At 40.4% G+C, this 19,586-nt stretch overlaps 1 long non-coding RNA gene across 1 annotated transcript; it reads right to left on the bottom strand.

Moving 5' to 3' along the window:
* Positions 1–8,568: 8,568 nt before the first annotated feature.
* On the bottom strand, positions 8,569–18,310 carry LOC130704891 (uncharacterized). Its single transcript, XR_009005441.1, has 3 exons — positions 16,455–18,310; positions 14,720–15,090; positions 8,569–8,995 (listed from the first exon to the last, which is right to left on the bottom strand). It is a non-coding gene; the product is annotated as an uncharacterized LOC130704891 (long non-coding RNA).
* Positions 18,311–19,586: the final 1,276 nt, after the last annotated feature.

The following is a 19,586-nucleotide window of genomic DNA, read 5'->3' as shown; positions in this document are numbered from 1 at the left end:
AGGCCCATCTCCCTCCAGGAGCCCCTCCACCCCACAGGCCCTCCTCCCTCCTGGTGAAGCAGCGGGAAGGAGGGGGCAGATGTTCTGGGCCCCCGACACCGGTTGCTACTCTCCTTGAAGGGGAGTTGGCTCCTGTGAAGATGGGCGTTCACCGCTAGTCCAGCTGGGCCCAGTGTTTGATGGACAGCGACAGTCTGAGTTAGGGTTTCTCAAGAAAACCCCAAAGTTTTGTCACTCGTAAATGCACATTTCAGTCAACTGGAAATTTTACAACAGTTCCCCTTAGGCAGTTTAGTTTTCTTGGAAGCTGTTCAGGATTGGGATGTTTGGACTCAGGTAGGAGCAGTCTGGTAACCAAGGCTCTGGCAGGAGAACGTTCCAAGAGGCCCCAGCGGCCCCTCCCTCTACAAGGTGTGCCAAGGCAGCCCTCGGTAACCCATGGCCTCAGACCTTGCTTTGCTCTGGTTACACATCTCCTGAGAGATGCTGGGGAAGATCAGGGCAGGGATGATTCTAGAAACCCCGGCATCTGCTCCAAGAACTCTTCCAACACTCTATTGAGGCAATATATAAATAAGACATCAAGAAAATCCATCTCTATTATTTGCCTGGAAATAAAGTCAAAAAGCTCTCTAATACTTTTCTTCTCTGCTTCCATAATTAGGTAGAAATCCTATTTTTAACATCTGCCATGATTTAAAAAAAATTTTTTTTAATGCCGTGCATTTAAAAAAATTATTTTATTTTATTTTACTTATTTTTGGCTGTGTTGGGTCTTCGTTGCAGTGTGCAGGCTTCTCATTGTGGTGGCTTCTCTTTGTTGCAGAGCACGGGTTTCAGTAGTTGTGGCTCACGGGCTCTAGAGCGCAGGCTCAGTAGTTGTGGCGCACGGGCTTAGTTGCTCCCCAGCATGTGTGATCTTCCCGGACCAGGGCTCGAGTCTGTGTCCCCTGCATTGGCATGTGGATTCTTAACCACTGCACCACCAGGGAAGTCCCACCATGATTTATTATTTTGCAGCAAAATAAAAACTACGTAGCTCTTTTAGTTGATGTGGACACCCAGAGGAATTCACTTTTATAGCATCAATAATTGTTTTCCTCCAAATCAATCTTTTGAATGGAACAGTCCACAAAATATTTTCCTACAGAGAAAGAAGTAGGCACATCTGATCTCTTAGCATGTTCTGGGAGTGAGAATTGACTGGAGCACTGTAAAGTAAAATTTGCATTTATTCCACGACAACGGGATGTGAGGCAATGATGTATTTTTAGATATACAGTAGTCACCCCTTACCTGAGGGGGATACATTCCAAGACCCCCACTGGACGCCTAAAGCCTCGGATAGTACCAAGCCCTATATATACTATAATGAAGTTTAATTTAGAAATTAGGTACAGTAAGAGATTAACAACAACTAGTAACAAAATAGAACAATTATAAAAATATACTGTAATAAGAGTTATATGAATGTGGTCTTTCATAATAATTGGGTTAGCAAAAAAGTTCATTCCAGTTTTTCCATAACATCTTACGGAAAAACTGGAATGAAATTTTTGGCCCACCCAATATCTTATTGTACAGATTTAATGTCTTTTCTATCTTAACTAAGCTGTGCTTACGTGCTGTGGCCATATCTTTTACAGTTTGAGGTGGGACAGCAAATCTAGCACGAATTTCTTTTTTCCTTCTTCACAATGTCATGGACAGATTTGTTCTTACGGTAGATCTTGGCAACTTCAGCATATGATTTTTTCCCTTCCCTTATTAAGTAGAGAACTTTCACATTTTCACATAAAGGAACCACTTTACAGCTTCTCTTTGGCATATCCAAATTGCCAGCATCCCTCCTCTGGCACCCTGGGGCCATTATTAGGTAAAATAAGGGTCACTTGAACACATTCGATCTGATAACAGAGCTGGCTACTAGGTAACTAATGGGCGGATATGCTGGACAAAGAAATGATTCATGTCCTGGGTGGGACAGAGCTGACGATGTGAGATTTCATCACATGACTCAGAATGGCAAGCAGTTTAAAACTTATGACTTGTTTATTTCCAGAATTTTTCATTTAATATTTTTGGACTGAGGTTGACTGCAGGTATCTGAAATCGAAGAACGTGAAACCATGGGTAAGAGGAGACTACTGTATCTCCTTTATTACCTGTGGGCTCCTTGAGGGCAAAGGGTGTGACTTGCTTGCCACTGTGTCCTCAGCATCTGGCACTGTTTATTGATTTGCTTTAAATCGAGGAAGAAAAAGCTCTGTCTTTGTTATTTGAAAGGTTTGTTCTAAAAGACCCAGGAAGACTATTCTTAAAAGGAAAGCAGCTTTTTGAAAACACATCTCCAGATACTGAAATCACTTAAAGGCACCTTATCATTTCCTTGCCAGTCAGAACCAGTTATCTGTGGATGCCCAGGCTTCCAGGCAGAGACTGCATAATAGTCACGGGAGCCAACCAAGTCCTTCTGCCCCAGAGCAGGGGGGCAGTACAGAGCTCCCTCTTAAGACTTGAGGGAGCAACTTTACTGAGCCCAATAATGTGTGCTAGACATTGTTCTAAGTATTTTGCATACATTATTCCACTTAGACTGATGAGGTAGATATTCCACGCCTCCTTTTATAAATACAGACATTGAGGCTTAGTGAGATTAGCAATTATGTGAGCAATTTTGCTCACATGTCTTAGCAGACTCTCTGGTTGCAAGTCACAGAGACCAACTGGGGCTTAATCTTGCAAAGGAAAAAAGGTAGGGAGGGGCAAGGAGGGTTATTTTAAGGATCCTGGGATGTTTTGCTGAACTCAAGGGCAGACTTGCCACTAGACTCAGTAAGGTGTTGAGTCCGAATCTGGAAAGTGCTGGGAACCCAGGGAACACACCCACAATTCATCTTTCTCTCCTCCTGGAGAATGGTTTCTTTTTCTTGGCAACCTCATCCTTGTAGAGAATACTGGCCGCCCTGCAACTCAAGTCGTAAATTATAGGTCCAGGCACTTGTAAAACCTGATTGTTCCTCTGTCTCGATTCTAAACTCCTTAGAGAGACACATGTGTCTTCTTAGAAGGGCCTGGAGCCAGGCACACACATATGGTTGCAAGAATCTCTCCACGTGTAGAAAGACTGAGAGACAGATTCTAGACAAACAATGGAAAGATCATGGGATGGGCAAACACTAAAAAAACATACCAGCTGTATACCAAGCTCACACAACTAGTAAGATTTAAATTCCTGTCTATCCAACTCCATTTCAAACAGACTTTGGACTTTTTCTACTCCTATGATGCTTTTAAAAAACCTGTTTGATACTTTCTTTTTTGTCCCTTTTAGCCTCCCAAGATGGCTATCAGTTTAAAAACCATATGATCTCAATACTCGCAGAAAAAGCATGTGAGAAAATTCAACATACATTCATGATAAAAACTCTCAAAGTTGATATAGAGGGAACATATCTCAACATAATAAAGGCCATTTATGACAAACCCACAGCTAACATCGTACTCAATGGTGAAAAGCTGAAAAATTTTTCTCTAACGTCAGGAAGACAAAGATGCCCACTGTTGCCAATTCTATTTAACATAGTATTGGAAGTCCTAGCCACAGTAATCAGACACAAAAAACAAATAAAAGGCATCCAGATTGGAAGGGAAGAAGTAAAACTATCCCTGTTTGCAGATGACATATTATATATAGAAAGCCCTAAAATTTTTACCAAAAAACATCTAGAGCTCCTCAATGCATTCAGTAAAGTTGTAGGATAGAAAATTATTGAAGTCGATTGCATTTCTATACACTAATAATAAAGTATCAGAAAGAGAAAGCAAAAAAAAAATCCCATTTTCCATCACATCAAAAAGAATAAAATACCTAGGAATAAATCTAACTAAGGATGTAAAAGACCTGTACTCAAAAAGTATAAGACATTGATGAAAGAAATTGAAGATGACACAGATGGAAAGATATACTGTGTTTGCAGATTGGAAGGATTAATAATGTTAAAATGACCATACTACCCAAGGCAATCTACAGATTCAATGCAATCCCTATCAAAACACCAATGGCATTTTTCACAGAACTAGAACAAATAATTCTAAAATTTGTATGGAAACATAAAGTCCCCAAATAGCCAGAGCAATCTTGAGAAAGAAGAACAGAGCTGGAGGTATCATGCTCCCTGACTTTTGATGACAAAGCTACAGTCATCAAAACAGTATGGTACTGAGAAAGACACTTATCATATGATATCACTTATATGTGGAATCCAGAAAAGGGTACAAATGAACTTATCTACAAAAACAGAAATAGAGTTACAGATGTAGAAAACAAACTTATGGTTACAAGGGGGTAGGGGGAGGAATAAATTGGGATATTGGGATGGACATATACTATGTATTACATATACTATGTATTACATATACTATGTATTACATATACTATGTATTAATACACTGTATGTATTAATAAAATAGATAACTAATAAGGACCTGCTTTATAGCACAGGGAACTCTACTCAAATCTCTGTAATGGCATATATGGGAAAAGAATTTTAAAAAGTGGATATATGTATATGTATAACTATTCACTTTGCTGTACACCTGAAACTAACACAACATTGTAAATCAACTATACTCCAATAAAAATTTTTAAAAAACCCAGTATGGTACTAGCACAACAACAGACACATTGATCAATGGAACAAAATATGGAGTCCAGAAATAAACCCATACACTTATGATCAATTAATCTATGACAAAGGAGGCAAGAATATACAATGGGGGAAAGATAGTCTCCTCCATAAGTGGTGCTGGGATATCTAGACAGCTACATGTCAAAGAAAGAATAGAACATTTCCCACACCTTATACAAAAAGAAACTCAAAATGGATTAAAGACCTAAATGTAAGACCTGAAAACATAAAACTCCTAGAAGAGAACATAGGCAGAACACTCTTTGACATAAATTGTGGCAATAATTTTTGGGGGGTCTCCTAAGGCAAAGGAAACAACAGCAAAAATAAATAAATGGGACCTAATTAAACGTAAAAGCTTTTGCATAGCAAAGGAAACCATCAACAAAACAAAAAAGACAACCTACTTAGTGGGAGAAAATATTTGCGAATGATATGACTGATAAGGGGTTAACATCCAAAGTATATAAACAGCTCATACAACTAAGTATCAAACAACACAATTTTAAAAATGGGCAGAAGACCTGAATAGACATTTTCCCAAAGACATACGGATGGCCAACAGGCACATGAAAAGATGCTCAACATTGCTAATCTTCAGAGAAGTGCAAATCAAAACTACAATGAGGTATTACCTCACACCAGTCAGAAGGACCATCATGAAAAAGTCTACAAATAATAAATGCTGGAGAGGGTGTGGAGAAAAGGGAACCCTCCTACACTGTTGGTGGGAGAGTAAGTTGGTGCAGCCACTATGTAAAACAGCAGACCCTCCAAGCTTCACATAGCTTAGACAATATGTCATAAGACTCTTAACCACCCCCTATAGATAACACCTCTGATATATGGGTCACTATAACAGTTGCCTAAGTTGTTTTTTAGGAACTAGTTCTTGCCCAACTCAAACTGGCCAAGACCACCGACCATTCATCTGGGCCTGTGTGATGTCCACCTTTTGACATCAGAGGGCACAAAACTTCACCCTCGGATCCTGCTAATGCTGCCGTTTTCTGAACATGCATCCTATGAAGCGTGATCCTCAGTTGCACCTGCACAGAACAACAATCACTTCCCCTGCACCTCTGACAACCCTACTCTCTTTACCCATAAATATCCCAAGCCCCTCGCCTTGAAGGAGGCAGATTTGAGATGTATTCTTCCATCTCCTCACTTGGCTGTCTCTTGAATAAACCCTTTCTTTGCTACAAACATTGGCGTCTCTGTTTGGCTTCCTGCCTGTTGGGCAAATGAACCTGGTTTGGTAGTACTTTCCTCTATAAAAGCAAGCTTCCCTCCTCTGTTCTCTGGACTTGCCTATGGTTTGCCATATTTTGCATGTCCTGATTGCAATTCTCTGCTATTCACGAATAAACACATTTTGCTGGTACTATAACTGGCTCTTTTGGTTTTTTTAAGGTCAATATTACATGGTGATCAGAAGTGGAATCCCAAGGAGACAAACCCCTGAGAAATTAACGAACCCTGTAACCACGTGACGTGCTCACTCAGGCCCTTTCCTCCCTGTGCTTCTGTGAGTTGTCTTTTTCCTTTCAGTAAGTATCCTCTCAGATGGGAGCTCCCTCCTTTCAGCTGAGCTCCAGCTTTATTTGGGATCTGTTTAAAGGTTTTATCCTTTCTGGTGAGTGCTTGTTTGTTTTTTTTAAAAACTTAGAAAAAAAAATTATTGACTTATTTATTTTTGGCCGTGTGGGGTCTTCGTTGCTGAGAGTGGGCGGGGAGCGGGGGCTACTCTTTGCTGTGGTGCGCGGGCTTCTCATTGCAGTGGCTTCTCTTGTTGCAGAGCACGGGCTCTAGGCGTGCGGGCTTCAGTAGTTGCGGCACGCGGGCTTTAGAGTGCAGGTTCAGTAGTTGCGGCGCACAGGCTTAGTTGCTCTGCAGCATGTGGGATCTTCCTGGACCAGGGTTCAAACCTGTGTCCTCTGCATTGGCAGGTGGATTCTTAACCACTGTGCCACCAGGGAAGTCCCTCGTTTGTTTTTTGAACCTCTGGTTTTGAGTAATGGAATCCCAATCTGCTAAATTTTCTCAGGAGGGTCCTTCTTCTGGGACTCCAGCAGGTTTTATGTTTAAAAAATTATACACCTTTAAAAAAATATCACTTATATGTGGAATGTAAAAAAATAATACAAATGAACTTATTGACAAAACAGAACAGATTCACAGACATGGAAAACTTATGGTTACCGAAGGGAAAAGGGGCTGGGGGAGGGATAAATTAGGAGTTTGGGATTAACAGATATGCACAATTATATATAATATAGATAAACAACAAGGACATACTGTATAGCACAGGGAACTATAGTCAATATCTTGTAATAACCTATAATGGAAAAGAATTGGAAGAAGTATATATACACACACATATTATATATATGTATATATATATATACTGAATTACTTTGCTGTACACCTGAAACATTATAAATCAACTATACTTCAATAAAAAACCAAACCAAACCAAAAAACAAAAGGAAAAAAACCAAAAAAACTTATACACATTTTAAACTAATTGGACCAGCCTAACCAAAAACAATTTAGAACTCCAATTGCCATTATGGGGAACTTTTGATCTCCCCAGACTTGCTTCTCTTAGAACCAAAGTAGAAGACGGAGGCTCTAAAATACAACAAACTGAACGGGACGCCTGTTTCAAATGCCTGTTTCAACTGGTACCTTGAGGCTTCTAAGCATATTCGGGATACTAAAATTGCCTCTTTAAAAATACCATTTCTAAATTAATCAATGTGAACAAACAATTGAAGACAAAAAAACCCTTGAAGCTTCTTTTTCCCCTTCCCCGTCCTCTTTGTCTCCAACCCCACCTCCTTCATACCCTCCTCTTCCTCATTCGAATTCTCTCACTGAACTTTGCTTTTTCTCCAAACCTCTCCCTACTTCTTCCTCATCTGAACCCATTAGAACCTGTCGCATTAAAATCAGACCCTCTGAAGATTCTAATGCTAAGCCCCTAATTTTCAATGCCCCCGCCCCCTGGACTAAGGCTGAACTACAAGCCACAAAGATTTTCCTGGAGTAGAACTAAGGATCCCCCATATATTTGCCGAGGAATTTAATGTAGCTGTTCAGACTTACCGACCAGGTTTCTCAGACTTATACCATGGAGCTCACATGCTTGTTGGTGAAAGCCAAGCCCAAGATTGGATGAAAACAGTGCATGGGGATAGTCCTGAGAAATCAAACTGCAAATGAAAGCTCAACCCCCTGCCTTGATATAGGATCAGGCTCGGGCAAACTTAAATGACTTCACCTGGCTTTCCCAAAACCTACTGATTGAAATAAGATTCAGCCTTGCACCCAGACACCCAGTGAGCCTGTCCATGATTATTATAGCCAGTTCCCAATTATTTTTAAGGAAAATTCTGGCCTGTCTATGGATGTTGATTGCACTTGGGTAGCCTTCAACTGTTTATTAATGGGCTGAACTGGGATCTTTCCCTTCTAGTTAAAAGGACCAGGATGGAATGGGAAACCATGTTCCCTCCTAATTCCCAGTAACGGGACTCTGGGCTTTCCCCAATCCTTCCTCTTAACCAGCTTGGAGTGGGATGAATCTCTCTCCGTCCTTATTGATACCAGAGCTACCCTCTCAGTGCTCAATCCCACTGTTATTCACATCCCTTGCCTGGGAGCACTAAAACGGTTCAAATAGTGGGGGTCTCTAATAAATTTAACATGTTCCTATCTCTAAACCTCTTCCCTTTTGTTTAGTTCCTCTAAGAGATACACTTTTCCCCTTTGTTCCTCCACCCCTACTCATTTATTAGGTGGAGATTTCTTAAAGAAATATGGTCTGGAATTTCTTCCTCCCCAAAAGGGGAGCTAATTCTAGAATTTGACAGTGTTACCAAGCAAGGGCTTGCTGCCAGACATGCATAGAAGTCAATTCCGTGGCACTGGCTTTTGAAAAAGAAAGAACTTTATTGTGAGGTTGACCGGCAAGCAGATAGAAGGCAGGGCTCAAATCTGTCTCCTTGATCCCGGGTTAGGGGGTTAGGGGAATTTCAAACTTGGCAGAAGTTGATTGGATAGCCTCAAATCAGTACATATATGATAATCAAGGTGCTTAGGCTGCTGGAAGCCAGATTTTCCTTATTTTAGGACCTCTCCCTTCTTAAAGCCCTCTGGTGGCAACATTTCTATTCTTTGAGTTCCATAGACTGAAGATATTTGGTTCTGGGCTCATCCTGGAGACATGGGTTCCCATCTTGCACATGCACAGTGCCATCTCTATAAAACAACTTCAGGTCTGATTAATCACCAACCTGTTTTAAGAAAGCAAAACCAGTTTAAGCCAGTCAACGTTTTATGTGCATTTCAGTAGCAACCAAAATAGCCTACAAGGTGAATCCAATGACCCTTTGCATGATATAAAGTTACCTGGATCCTCTAGTTTATTTCAACAGGTAAACAACTTGCTTCTCTGCTTCCCTTCTCAGGCCTCTTTGCAGGACAGCATTTACCTGTTAAAATTTTTAGCCTTAAAGGGACACAAACTCTCCAAGGGAAAATTGCAGTTTGTTCAAACTCAGATTTCATAGCTGGGGCACCTGATCTCAAAACAAGGGCTACATTTAGATCCAAATAGGTTTCATGGCATCCTGAACTTCCCCAGACTCAAAACTAAGCTTGGGCTAGCTGGCTATTCTTGAAATTGGAAAAGCTTGATAAATCCCCCTGCCCTTGGCCTGTGAAATCTTTTGCTAACAGCTCTTTCTCGCTGTAATAATTTTAACACTGCCACTCTTCTTCCCTCCTCTATGGACAATATTCCTCATGACTGACTCTGACAGATTACCTCCTGACCCCCGTGATGACTTATAGGAAACTCCTTTTGGATAACACTGACTTTTTGTGGGTTTACCAATGGTTCTTATTTAAAAGGTGAACACGGTATTATGCTGGGTATGCTCTTGTAACTCTTTTGAAGCCATCAAGGCAGCACCTTTGTCCTTGGCTGCATCAGCCCAATAGGCTGAACTGTACGCTCTTGCTTGGGCCTGCATTTTGGCCGAAGGTAAAGCTGTAAATATCTCTACAGACAGTAGATATGCCTTTGGAGTAGCTTATGACTTTGGAACGCTATGGAAAGAGTGAGGCTTCCTCACTTCCAGTGGGGACCAAATTTAAAATGGCCCTTATGTTCAGGAATTATTAGATGCCATACTCTTTCCAGGGAATGTAAATTGGTGCAGCCACTATGGAGAACAGCTGGGGCACGTCCCTCACAGCCCCCCACGTTAATGACCATCACGAGGGCAGATTTTCCCTTTAATAAACTAGCAGGTGGAGCCGTTCTGGCCTAAGGATTAGCAATCACTAGCTGGGGCTGGGAGCAAGTAGGGTGTAGGGGAAGCAGGGGCTGGTCAAGCAGAGGATGTACAAAGAGCAAGAGGACAGCCTGACCAAACACATGGCAGAGGTTTAGTTGTTGGTTCCTTTGATAGCAGCGTTCTTTTCAGAAATATCAGTGAGGTGGTTTCCTTCAACCTCCAGGGAATCAAGCTTGGAATGCCCAGGGACCTTGATAATTGGCCAAAGGGGCTGGCATAATCTTGCTGGTAAAATAAGTGGCTCTTTTGCTTTTTTAAGATCAACACTATTAAACCACTTTACAAAAAAGCTGAAGTTAAAAATTTTTATCTTCACAAATGAGGGTGAATGAACTGGTTGGTCAGCCCATGTCTGCTGCTTCACTTACTGACTGAGGGTCCTAAAAATAAAATATTAATATCCTAAGGCAGACATTTATACTAAATTCTGGACCCTGAAATGGAATCCTGCCCCCAGACCCTTATTTAACTTCACATTCTTCATCTGTGAAGGATGTATAAAAACAGGAGTACTTTGTAGACAGTCAGGGAAATGAAATGATATCTGAAAAACACTCAAGACACACAATTACTATTTGCTTTGTACTAACGGAAAGTACTGAATTGCCAAAACATGCAGGGAAAATTCAGCTGTATTTGTTATTTTGTTTGGGCGCAATTTGGTAAAGAAATTGCTCAGAATAGTTCCTCTGAAGAGCTTTGGGTACACTTACTATCATTTGCAAACCTTGGAAAAGGACTTAATTCTTATTGAAGGGAGCTGGAATCAGAAAATGGGACTTCGGCAATGAATTTGTAAAATAATAAAGAAGTCAGAGAGAAGTCTGTCATTTGATATTTGTTGGTCCTTTAAAAAGGGAAACATTTCCTATAAAGACATTTAATGCCAAGGGGGAGGGGGTGGGAGAGAGGTGGATTGGGAGTTTGGGATTAGCAGATGCAAACTTGTATATATAGAATGGATAAACAACAATGTCCTACTGGAATTCCCTGGCGATCCAGTGGTTAGCACTCCACACTCTCACTGCTGAGGGCCCAGGTTCAATCCCTGGTTGGGGAACTAAGATCCCACAAGCTGCATGGCATGGCCAAGGAAAAAAAAGTCTTGCTATATAGCACATGGAATTATCTATATTCAATATCCTGTGATAAACCATAATGGAAAAGAATATGAAAAAGAATGTATAACTGAATCACTTTGCTGTACAGCAGTACTTAACACAACATCGTAAATCAACTGTACATCAATAAAAAATTAAAAAAAAAAGAATGTAAGAGACCCGTGAGCTCTTTGGGGGTGTTACGGTATGAAGTAAAGAGAAATGGCAAATTACCTGTCAGCCCTGCCTGCCTCTCTGCCCCACACCATGGCTTTTGAGAGAGGTGCAGGAAGTAAACATGGGGTGCTAGATGTCATGAGGCAGACAGCTGGGTAATAGGTGAGTAGCTGCATACTCTGCATTTCACAGATTTTACAAGTGTGTATTGGAAATCACGATCAATTTATGAGGAGGAGGAAAGTGGACTCTATTGAGATGCAGCAAATGAAAACAGGCTAAGGAAATAAAGGCTCAGAATAAAGTGAATTAATTCTCTTTAAAAAAAATCTGTGTTTTGCACTACACTTTGTTTCTGCACCATCTGCTGGCTATTCCTGAAGGAGAAGGATTAATTTTAAAAACCGAAATGTGTTCTGAAATGTTAAATATCTCCCTATTCAGAAATCTAATTTAACACAGTAACTTACTTCAAAGAGGCTTCCCTTTTTCGAACGCTCCTACACTGTTGGTGGAAATGTAAGTTGGTGCAGCCACTATGGAAAACAGTTTGGAGGTTCCTCAGAAAACTAAAAACAGAATTACCATATGATCCAGCAATCCCACGCCTGGGCATATATATCCAGACAAAACTTTAATTCAAAAAGATACATGCACCCCTGTGTTCATAGCAGCACTATTCACAATAGCCAAAACATGGAAACAACCTAAATGTCCACTGACAGATGAATGGATAAAGAAGATGTGGTACATATATACAATGGAATACTACTCAGCCATAAAAAAGAATGAAATAATGCCATCTGCAGCAACATGGATGGACCTAGAGATTATCGTACTAAGTCAGAAAGAGAAAGAAAATACCACATGATATCACTTATATGTGGAATCTAAAATATGACACAAATGAACCTATATATGAAACAGAACAGACTCACAGACATAGAGAACAGAATTGTGGTTGCCAAGGGGAGGTGGGGTGGAGAGGGATGGGCTGGAAGTTTGGGGTTAGTAGATGTAAACTATTATATATAGAATGGATAAACAACAAGGTCCTACTGTATAACACAGGGAACTATATTCAATGTCCGGAGATAAACCATAATGGAAAAGGATATAAAAAAGAATTTATATATATATGTATAATTGAGTCACTTTGCTGTACAGCAAAAACTAACACAACATTGTAAATCAACTATACTTCAATTAAAAAAAAAGATACTTCCCTTCTTCTAACTGCCTGGTAATAATTTTTGGCCAAAAGTAACATAGTGTGACCATGCAGAAACAGAATGATACAGGACCTCTGTTTTAAAAAGGAAAATATGAGATCAGAAATACGGGTCTCCCTTTAAGAAGTGAAATCATCTTTAAAGTAAAAGGAAACTCTGAATAAGATCACTTTGACCCGAAAGTGCTTGTTAATTCAGATGCGCTGCTGGAAAATGGCTTAGTTTTCTGTTGATAAGAAAATGAAATTTACAAGCTCCACAGGACACACCTCAAAGCTCTTCAAGTCTTTCTAGCTTTTATCCTCTATTTAGCATCACCTATGTGGATAGGGTCCTGTGTGGATGTCTAGGCTTCTGGGCATTTCTCTTTAGAATAGAGAGTTCTTGTCACCTATTGCTCTCAAGAGCAATTTTGGAGACACTGAGTCAGATTTTGACATCCTGTTAGGTAATGGTGTCACTTAAACCTCACCCTGTGAGATAGATTGGGTATTTTCTCCATTTTAAAGGTGAAGATATTTAATTTTTTATTGAAGTATAGTTGATTTACAATGTTGTGTTAATTTCTAGTGTAGAGCAAAGTGACTCATATATATATATACTTTTTTTTTTTTTTTTTGGCCGAGCCACACAGCTTGTGGGATCTTAGTTCCCCAACCAGGGATTGAACCTAGGCAGTGAAAGCGCAGACCTCCAGGGAATTCCCTACATACATATATTCTTTTCCATTATGGTTTGTTACAGGATATTGACTATACTTCCCTGTGCTATACAGTAGGACCTTGTTTATCTATTTCTTATACAGCAGTATCTTCTAATGCCAAATTCCTAATTTATCCCCCCACTTCCCCTTTGGTAACCATAAGTCTGTTTTCTTTCTTTTCTTAAAAAATATTTATTTAGGCTGCGCCAGGTCTTAGTTGTGGCACCTGGGATCTTCGTTGTGGCATGTGGGATCTTTTAGTTGCGGCATGTGAACTCTTAGTTGCAGCATGCATGCGGGATCTAGTTCCCCGACCAGGGATCAAACCCAGGCCCCCTGCCTTGGGAGTGCGGAGTCTTACCCACTGGACCACAAGGGACGTCCCATAAGTTTGTTTTCTATATCTGTGAGTCTGTTTGTTTCATAAATAAGTTCATTTGTATAATTTGTTTAGATTCCACATACGATATTTGTCTTTCTCTGACTTACTTCACTTAGTATGATCATCTCTAGGTCCATCCAGGTTGCTGCAAATGGCATTATTTCATTCTTTTTTATGGCTGAGTAATATTCCATTGTATATACGTACCACATCTTTTTTATCCATTCATCTGTTGATGGACATTTAGGTTGTTTCATGTCTTGGCTATTGTATATAGTGCTATGAACACTGGGGTGCATGTATCTTTTCCAATTATAGTTTTCTCCAGATATAAGCAGGATCATATGGTAACCCTGTTTTTAGTTTTTTAAGGAACCTCCATACTGTTCTCTATAGTGGCTGCACCAATTTACATTCCCACGAACAACGTAGGAGGGTTCCCTTTTCAAGGTGAGAATATTTTAAAGGTGAGGGTATTTTCTCCATTTTAAAGGTGAGAAAGCCCATGTTAGACCTTGGGCCCTGGTGCTATGTCCTGCCCCTGAGGAAAGCAATGTCTTCTTGCTCAGCCAACAGCTTGTTCTGTGGCCGTGAACATGTATCAGCAAACTTCTCTGAAATAATGTTAACAACAATTTATTGTGTATGTGCTCTGGGATGGGTTTAGGCTTCGCATCCATTATCAGCTCCATTTTACTGATGAGGAAATAAAGGCTCAGAGAGGTGAAGTGATTTGTCAGAGGTCACACAGCTGTTAACTGGAAGAGCTCGGATTAAAGTCAGGGTTTTCTGACTCTATACTCCACATCCTTCCTTCTATTGTTTATAGAACAACCGAATTTATAAAGCTCCCCCAAAAATGCTCAGAGGGAAAGAAAGAAGAATGAATATAGGCAAAGTTCCACTGTTTTCTGAACTAGAATTCTTTTCTTTTTTTGCTGTTGTTCTTTGATTATCTCTTTCAGTCCTTGTACAAAAACTCAACAGCGTTCAACTCCAAATGATGGTGAAGACTTTGCATTTGAAAAGGGATCTGTGAAGGTGGATTTGGCAAGTACAGACCTGAAGAGGCTCTCTTTGGAGACTGAAAGACAGAGGCAGAGCTTTGCAAAAGTCATTGGTCATCAGTGGATCTGTTAGGAGTTGTCCTCTGATGTCTTGGGACTCAAGGCAGGAAGGGTCATGAACACTAACCACGTGGTTTGATTGTTGAGTAGGTCTGGTGTAAAAGGGCCTGGATTTGAGTCCCGGAGCACAGCTGGAGTGAGGGTCCAGGTGTGCAGCCGAGGACTCCAAGTCTCCCTCTGTGTCAATCAGATGGCGGGAGGGAAGGATCCTTAGCTTCTGAAGCAAAAGAACAATGGAAAAACCATAATCCTTCCCAAACGACTTTGTGATCTGGGACGATGACACATAGAACAATGGTTTTCATACTGCAGGTCGTGGCGGGCATGAAGAATGATAGAAAAAAGAAAAAAGAAAAGTAGTAAAATAGAAAATAATGGAGCATATTAGACACTGCATGTAGTAAAGGTACTTTTTCTTGGAAAAGCTTGTATCTCAATGATATACATACACCTAGGCTGAGCCATGATGGCAAATGGAAAATGATATAAAATGGGTTGCTCCAAAAATGAGTACGCTGCCCTGCTCGTTTGCCCTTCTGTGGTTTACAGTAGGCTAGACTATTTGGAGAAAAGCAAAACATTCAAAGACTGATTAAAAGAGTTTAAATCTGAGATCCATGCCATGAGACTGAAGGACAAAAAAAATGGGGAAGTTGTTTCACTGGCACTGAATCCCTGGGCTGGACTCAGCCTTGGAGGAGAAGTACATGAAGAAATGTCAGGGCCAACACACATTGTTTGCCCTGGGGGGAGGTGAACTCCAGTGAGAAGTAGCTGCTCTGCTCCAGTCTCCTATCTTCTGTCTTCCCTGGGAGCCTTCCACCATTCCCTGGCTCTGCTTGATTTTTGTTTGAAATCCTCCCCTGGCTTCCCTGCCAGCTGACCTAAGTAGCGTTACATCATCCACGCCTCCTAGCACCTGAGGTAGGTGCAGGACCTTATTGTGGAGCAACCCACCTGCACTCTTTCCTGGGCTTTTTGCTCTTGCAACTTGCTTTGTAGGGCCAGGGTCACCAGCTAAGGTCCTGGTCACACAAGGGACAGAGTTTAAGACCTCAGGTTCCCAGAACCATGGAAGTCTCCCACCGTGTCCAAAGGGCGGGGGCAGAAGAGATCCTTGAATATAAAAGATTTAATGTCACTTTAAATTTAACCGAAAAGCTTATTTAAAGAAAAAATTCTTCTGTGGCGAATCATTTTATTCCATGAAGAGCTATCCCTTGCCAATTTATTTCTATTTTAAATTGAATGTTTTGATTATTTAATTTCCTTAAAATTTGGGTCCACTAGTATTCAATACACAACAGCTTAAAATTAGTATTTTCTTATTCTTTGAAAACTTGCACCCCAAAATATGCCACTTGGGCATATTGATTATTCTGAATTATAGTTAAGAAACAGTCAGTGCAAGAAGGACACTGACTTCTTTTGTTCCCCTGAAAGTAGGAAATAAATCTCTCATGTGAAAGGTGTCCCTTCTGTACCAGGAGGGTGGAAGGCCTCCTTATCACCACAGACAGGGAATTCAGGGCCCCGAAGGCTGTATAAACAAACCTTGTTACTTCACTAATTTGCTACCCCAAGCCCAAACACCTTTGTCTTGTCAATTCTTCACAAATTTATTGTTTCCTTGTCTAAAAGGTATAAAGCTGCCTGCTTTGGTCACTTACTTTGAGACTCGTATTTTTGTATGAGTTCCCATGTATATGAAATGAAATCTGTTTTTCTCCTGTTAATCTGCCTTGTGTCAGTTTAACGATCCAACCAGCTAAAGAACCCAGAAGAGAAGAAAAAGTCTTCCTCCCCTACACCTCCGAAAAAGGTAAAAGAATGGGATTAAACTGTAATACATTGTTCTATGTGTTTCCCTTCCTCCAACCCTTCCCCCCACCTCCACTTTTATTATCTTGGACATTATGGAATATTATAGGTCTCTACAGGACACACAGGTAGGTACGTCTCATTTGTAAAAACTACTTAATTCTTCACAATAAGGAAGTTTCACAATTTATTAATATTTATGTGTTATGGATGGTTATTTTCAGGTCTTCCAAAGCAGAAAACATCCCTGTATGTATATCCTTAGAATTCAGATACATTTATTTCTAGAGGATAGATACCTACATGTAAGGTATACATATTTAAAATTTTAAAGATACCACCAGGTTGTTTTCCTAAAAGGCTGTAGCAATTTATACTTCCATCAGTAAATGCGTGAAAGTGGTGGTCCCTCCCCCCCCTTCCTTGCCAGTATCAGAATTTTTTACCTTTTACTCAACATGATGGATAGAATATTATTTTTCATTATTTTGCATTTCTCTGAGAGAAGGTGACCATCTTATTTTGCATTTATTTCTAGTGCTTGGGGTTGAGCATAAGACTTTTTTATTGGTTTGTCCTGACTTGCTGGCATTCCACCTGACTTAAATGTTGCACGTATTTCCTTTCAATCATATTTTCTCTGAACTTTCTTGAAGTATCTTTTGTCATTCGGAAATTTCACTTTTTTGGGTTGCTAAATCCTTAAGTATTTTCCTTTATAATTTCTAGGTTTCTGTTTTCCTTAAGAAAGCCTCTTTTACTCTTTGGGTAAAATATTTTCCTATATTTTTGGACACTTTATTGTCTATATTTTCTCATGCCTTTATTTTTACACTTAGCTCTATAATTCATGTAAAATTAATTTTCTTTATGTTATGATGTAGGAGTTTGGCTCTGTTAGACAGATTGCCAATTATGCAGATGTCTTTGAGCAAATCACCCATTTTTTGCTCATCGTATTGAAACATCCATAATCTACAGTTTCTACTTCTTTTGTAACACATTAGCACAAACTTAGCAGTTTAAAATACACAAACTTGTTACCTTACAGTTCTGTTTGTTGGAAGCCGGGTTCAGATCTCACTGGACTAAAATCACGGGGTCGGCTGTGTCCGTCCTGGGAGCTCTAGGGGAGAATCCATTTCCTCACTATCTCAGGCTGTTGGTAGAATTTAGTTCCTTTCAGGTCCCCATTTCCTTGATGGCTGTCAGCTGAGGGTCCTTCCCAGCTTCTGGAAGCTGTCTGCATTGTTTGGGTCATGGTTCCGCTCCTCCATCTTCGACGCCAGCAATGGTGGGCAGAGTATCTCTCCTGCTTCAAATCTCTCCTGCCCCTTCTCCCATTCTTACTTCTCTCTGAGCCACTCGTTCTGCTTTCCTTGTCCATTTTTATTTTATTATTATTTTAAAATCTAAGTTTCCTTTATTTTATTTATTTATTTTTATTATTTTTGGCTGTGTTGGGTCTTTGTTGCTGCGCGCGGGCTTTCTCTAGTTGTGGCGAGTAGGGGCTACTCTTTGTTGTGGTGCACGGGCTTCTCATTGCAGTGGCTTCTCTTGTTGCAGAGCACGGGCTCTAGGCACGGGGGCTTCAGTAGTTGTGGCTCGCGGGCTCTAGAGTGCAGGGTCAGTAGTTGTGGCACACGGGCTCAGGAGTTGTGGCTCGCGGGCTCCAGAGTGCAGGGTCAGTAGTTGTGGCACACGGGCTCAGTAGTTGTGGCTCGTGGGCTCTAGAGCGCAGGCTCAGTAGTTGTGGCACACGGGCTTAGTTGCTCTGAGGCATGTGGGATCTTCCCGGACTAGGGCTTGAACCCGTGTCCCCTGCACTGGCAGGCGGATTCTTAACCACTGCGCCACCAGGGAAGCCCCTTTTAACTGTTTTTTACTCAAAAGAAAAATCCCAACTTCAGTGATGACGAGCCCTTTAAAAAATAATATTTTATACTATTATGAAATCTTAATTATGGCAGCATGTTCAACACAATTATTGAACTCCCGAACAATCACCATGTCTCTGAGAAAATCAGGTGGTTATCATTCAAGTTTTACACAATTATCTCTTTATACAAATTTCACTAAGAAATGCTTTATTATTCCCTTTTGTCATGCCAATGCATGTCCAAAATCTTTCTATAATCTGCAAAGTTTTAACTTTAAAACCACAAACTATTTTACCTTGATTACATGCAAGATTCCTAGTCTTGATCCTACCTCTGCATGACAGTAATAAATAAATAAGCTTGTGGCCCTTTTTCCCTGAAAAGTATGTCAACTATGCTTGTCTGCCACAGGAAGAGTGCCACTCAAGAAACTTTTAGCATTCAAGTGTATCACCAGATGGAAAAATCTCCTAAGATATGAATGGCATTGAGTGTAGAAGACAGCTCTGTTCCTCTCTGCAGTAAAAATGACTCTGTTCTTTTCAATTCCACAACCCATTTATCTCCATTCTCTACCAACCAAAAATATGTAGGAATTTGGTGAAACTGATGACTCTTCCTCTGGGGGGTTTGGAAGGGGGCCCTGGGCCATTCAGGTACACATGCTCAGAGTGTTGTAAAAGTGTTCTTGGAATATCCAAGCTGATAAAGAATTAGGTCAGGATTATACTTTTAGCTCAGAAGAACTGATGCTGCTATAAAATTACATTTAGACTTGTTAATTTTGTAGGTACCATTAATATACATGTGGAGATGAAAATCAATGGCCTTCATCATCCCAGACATTAAATGCTATTAGTGGCAAACTATTTATCCACAATCACCTCTAATATGCTGCAGCAGAGAAGTATTTTCAAATAATCAATACCTTGAAATTTCAGTAATTTAAGAGCAAGTACACAAAGAACTCTAAATAAGGAAATGCACTACTACCAAAATCATAGGGACCTCATGACGTGGGCTTAATGGTAGCATGCAGGTTAAAATCATGTGTGTGGCTATTGTTTATAATAATGAGTGCTGCTACCCAATTTCCCCTAT

This window comes from Balaenoptera acutorostrata, chromosome 15, assembly GCF_949987535.1.
Source record: "Balaenoptera acutorostrata chromosome 15, mBalAcu1.1, whole genome shotgun sequence".
Lineage (NCBI taxonomy): Eukaryota > Metazoa > Chordata > Mammalia > Artiodactyla > Balaenopteridae > Balaenoptera > Balaenoptera acutorostrata.
The sequence above is the reverse complement of the archived record's forward strand: the minus strand, read 5'-3'. Positions and strand labels throughout refer to the sequence as shown.